The following is a 4,669-nucleotide window of genomic DNA, read 5'->3' as shown; positions in this document are numbered from 1 at the left end:
TGCAGAACTACATAAAGACAATTGTAAACAAATGGGTAAACTGCACTAGCTAAATGTTCTTAGCCTAACGAGCATTAAGCTTACTGTAGATACATTAACTTATATATCAATCAACACATTACACCATAAATAAATTAAAACTTTTTTTGTTTTTAAAGGATAATTCATTAGTGGCTATAATATTTAACAATAATGCATCCATACTCTATGCAACAGGTATGTAGCCTTTAAAATCAAGTGGTCCCTGAAAGTTGGTCATCAAGCAGCAGTTGGTCCTCAGCTGGTTGACTGTCCTGGACGAAGTTTGAGGAAGAGTGTTGTCCCAAATATGGTACTCTTTTCAGTGTTGTAGTCAAGTCACTTAACCTCAAGTCCGAGTCGAGTCTCGAGTCCCCAGTGTTCGGGTCCAAGTCCAAGTCCCCAAAGAAGAATCCGAGTCAAATCCCCATTACCTGAGTCCGAGTCCGAGTCATCAAGGTTGAGTCTGAGTCGAGCTCCAAGATGGGCTCCAGTGCGCCACTCTGGCACTGTAAAAAACACAAGTGCCTGCCCTTGCACGAAATTGAATAATTTTACGGTATTAATATAGCTATCAATATCTTATGCCAAATTACTGGGGCCTATTACAAAAAAAATAACAGTCTTTATCAATTAACAAGTCTGAGTCCTCGTCTCCAACTTCTGAGTCCGAATGCAGTCAATGACCGAGTCCAAGTCCAAGTCCGAGTCATCAGTGCTCAAGTCCAAGTCAAGTCACAAGTCCTGAAAATCAGGACTCAAGTCGGACTCGAGTCCGAGTCCTGGACTCGAGTACACTGAGTCTTTTACTCCTCTGATTGCTCTTTCAACAAGAATTTGAAGCTGATCTTTGGCTTGTCTTTTCAGGGTATCTTCTTTGCTGAATTGCGCTGCGGTTTTAACAGGGGGTATGATCAGCTTTGATCCACAGTCAGCCAGCATCTCCCAGCTCCAGTAAGTCAAGTACTCCACACCGTTCAGTGAGTTCTCGATCTGAGATTGAGCCAGTGTAGAGACTGGGCACAAAAGTCACAGCACCACATGGGGGGATTCCGTGGCTCCCACACCGCAAGCGACATCGTTAACCAGTCGACTAAAGATTCCGACCCATTAGCCAAGGGCTACCGAGCCTATTCCTCCGTGATCGTGACATTGCCCCCTTCCTTCGGGATTCGCGTCCCTACGAATCGCCACAGCCAGGACGCGAACATGGGGCTCCCGCTCCGCAAGCGACAACGTTAATCAGTCGACTAAAGGCTCAGACCCGTTAGTCAAGGACCAACGTGTCTACTTATCCATGCACGTTACACTATCCCCCTCCTTCGGGAAAGCGCGTCCGCGCGTATCCCACTTCTGACATCAATGTAGCGAATTCGGGGGGCAGTCTGGGAGACCGTCGCCACAGCCGGGACGCGAACCAATGTCTCCCACTCCGCAAGCAACGACGTTTAGCGCAGTCGACTAAAGGGTCCGACCCGTTAGCCGAGCGCTACCGAGCCCATTCATCCGTGATCGTTACATTATATTTCACCTGTATCTCTCACAACGACTGAGAAACCGATTACCAATACTTTAAAATACAAATCAATAAAAATGTCAGCAAAAAATCGATAAGATTAATTCAAAAAAAAAGTTTTTCCTCCACTTTTCACGTTTTCTGATTTTCTTCCGATTGCTTGCCGTTACCATGTCCCGCCAGAAGGACGGTGAGGAATGAAATTGCCCCGGGACAGAAAAAAAGAAAACCGGATGAAAGGGAAAAGGTGGCCTGGGGTGGAGTCAACGGCACACAACACGGGTCTAACGTGAGTTCAGCTTCAGCTATTCTGCCTCTCTATCAAGTCCTTTTATACGGTCGGGAAGGACTTTTATCGAGACACCCTGGGATGAAAACAAGCCGTCTGTACTTTTACCTTAGACAATAGTTCTTCCAGCCGACGGAGGACCGGAGAAACAGCAGGTACGTAACCAGGAAGTGCTTCACCGGCTATTGTGGGGGGGCTGCGCTGTCGCATTGCTCAAACAAGCGAACATTGTCTTTGATTGATTGATTTTTTTGTTGTTGTTTTTTTAATGTCCCGGTCCTTGCTTTTTGTTTACATGTATATATGAGACTTAACTAAATGGTCCACCACCCCGTCTAAGTCGTAGCGTTATTCCGATTTTTTGGGTGCCCGGTGCACCAACACACGGGACCACCGAACCCATCCACGTCCGTAGCGGCTAGCCGATGCTGTATTAGCAACGGCAGATTAGCTTTCTTTAGTAATGTCAGACTGGTTTCGTTTGTCTGTCAGTGACAATCTGTCCTTTTGTAGACGGTCGTTGGATGAAATTCGGATATTGTCACATCGTGTTATACACTTCAGCCGTCTTAATGAATGATAACGAGAATCTTATTTCTCACACAAAATGCGTTCTTTGGGGGATTATTGTTATTCGAAAACTAGTTTTGGTTTGATATACTTAACACGATCAAACAGTTCAATCAAGCACAAATACCACGATTTATATTGGCGTCGTGTACGTTTCCGTTTGATTATTGTGATTATATGGTAACATGGGGGTTCAAGGCAAGGGTGCAACGCTTCTGTGTAAAACGAGCTTCACAAATAAATGTGAATTAACAGGCAACTCTTCGTCTTTCAGTGATTCATCTGTCAAGTATGAATATGGACTAAGGTCATTTACAAAACATTTGATCGATACAGTATATTCTCTATTTAGGATTATATATATATATTTGTGTCTCTCACCCCCCCCTCACCTCCAAAAAAAGAAAAACTGGGATATAGGATATAATGTGTGTGTAATACAAGCTTTCTGTATTCTTTTGTGTGTCCGTGTCCATTCATACATGTGAGCACAAGTAAATTAGTGTTTGTATTGGAAAATCAGGAGGAAAATGTTTTAAACTCCACCTGGGTCATAATGGATGCTTTTAAAGCTGAAGTGGTGTTCAGAGCCTTGCAGAGAGCCAAGTGTGGTGAATCCTGATAGAGATACAAAGGAGACTTTTACATGTCTTTGCAGATAAAATGTCACTGATCACTGGCAAATAAAATTGTCAGTTTGAAAGTAAAACACAAATCTCCAATCTACTGGATTGTCTAAAAAAAATGACTTTTTTTTTAAACCGCTTATTGCCATTGGGATGTAAAATACTGTATCTAACTTGGGGGTCACTAATGAGCAGTGTTTCTATGAATTTGTCTGCCTCTGTTTAAATAACAGCCACTTCTCAGGGTAAAAGTAGCAGAGTAGTTTTTGCCAAGTCCTCCACTACTGTGATCTTTCATGAATTACAGTCACAGTTGTGGAATTTAAGGTCCGTGTCTGTTGGAAGGCGGGATGTCTGGGCTTTGTTTGCTACTTGACAGTAGTCTTGTCTGATGTCATGTTCCCGAATCATTTAGCCCATCACTTGTGTTAATCACATTATCTTAACTTCATCAATTCAAAATTGAAAGGAATATTCCTCCTGTTGAAACTTTTGACCTTAAATATAGCTACGGCTTTGTCGAGTCTGAGAATCACCACAATGGCCAACTGTCAACAAGGCCGTGTTTGAACTGAATTAACAGGAGCTCGCTAAAAGAGTCCACCTCAGCAGATGGTCAACAGACACAAGTTCACAACACACACATATATACATACACACACAATGTAGGAGTGAGGGAGCAGGCAGCAGGGAGTTCAGGAGAAGAGGTTAGCCAGATAATTGAGTGGCATCCTGAGAAAGGCGAGCCTGGACCTGACTGGTTAGTAAGTAAGCATGAAAATTTGTGGAGTAAAAAAGATGTTAGACTTTGGGGGGAGGTCAGGTGAAGACGGTGTTGGCATGTTCTGTTGTATGAGGTTATCAGTGGATTTTTCACATGGCATTCAAACTTTGTGGGAGTCTCTACTTGGGAGTTTGCCTTTTTTGGAAATAACGTAGTTTTAATGTACTTGTAAATAATAGTGTATTTTAGTTCAAGTTCAAGTACTTTATTGTCACATGCACAGAAATACAGAGTAAAACATGCAGTGAAATGAAAGGGGGTACTCAGTCTATCACTGTGTGAAAAAAGACATAGGCCTAGTATAGAGATAAAAGACAAAAGATCAGTGCATTCTTAAATCAAAATAAACAAACAATAAATAAAACAAATAAAAACCTAGCTGTCTCAAGTATGTGAAAGGTCATATATATTGAGAGTTCTTATGGCCTGTGGATATAAACTTCTCCTTAGTCTCTCTGTTTTGGCCCTAAGACTACAGAGGTGTCTACCAGACCTCAGTAGCCTGAACAGTCCGTTGTTAGGGTGAGAAGTGTCGCTAGTGTCTGTTATAAGCATTTCATTGACGTTTCTAGTGGATGTTGAACTCTGTATAGTGAGTAATCCATGGTAGAGACGATCTATTTTCCATTTTTGCTATTATAGGCTTTTTATATTAGTGCTCACATAGATTTTATTGGCATCATCTGCTGTAATATTTTCGCTAATACATATAGAATTCAGAATTGTTGTAAATGAAAATCCAAATTCCACATACCTGTTTTTGTATGTAGGTTCCAGGTATGTGAAAACAAAGCAGATACTTAATCCAACTAGAAGCTTGCATTGACAGTCTGCATTGCGAACCACTTCCATTCTTTTAGCACAAT

The 4,669-nt window shown here is 42.0% G+C and overlaps 1 protein-coding gene across 1 annotated transcript in view; it reads left to right on the top strand.

Moving 5' to 3' along the window:
* Positions 1-665: 665 nt before the first annotated feature.
* Positions 666-4,669, top strand: part of LOC130111805 (CD151 antigen-like) — a 32,265-nt gene continuing 28,261 nt past the window's right edge. Inside the window, exons 1-2 of the mRNA XM_056279093.1 lie at positions 666-972; positions 1,718-1,978. The gene's annotated coding sequence lies outside the window, so the exon portion shown is untranslated. The remainder of the gene's footprint in view (positions 973-1,717; positions 1,979-4,669) is intronic.

Source organism: Lampris incognitus, chromosome 4 (assembly GCF_029633865.1).
Source record: "Lampris incognitus isolate fLamInc1 chromosome 4, fLamInc1.hap2, whole genome shotgun sequence".
Lineage (NCBI taxonomy): Eukaryota > Metazoa > Chordata > Actinopteri > Lampriformes > Lampridae > Lampris > Lampris incognitus.
This window is presented reverse-complemented; position numbering and strand designations above follow the sequence as displayed.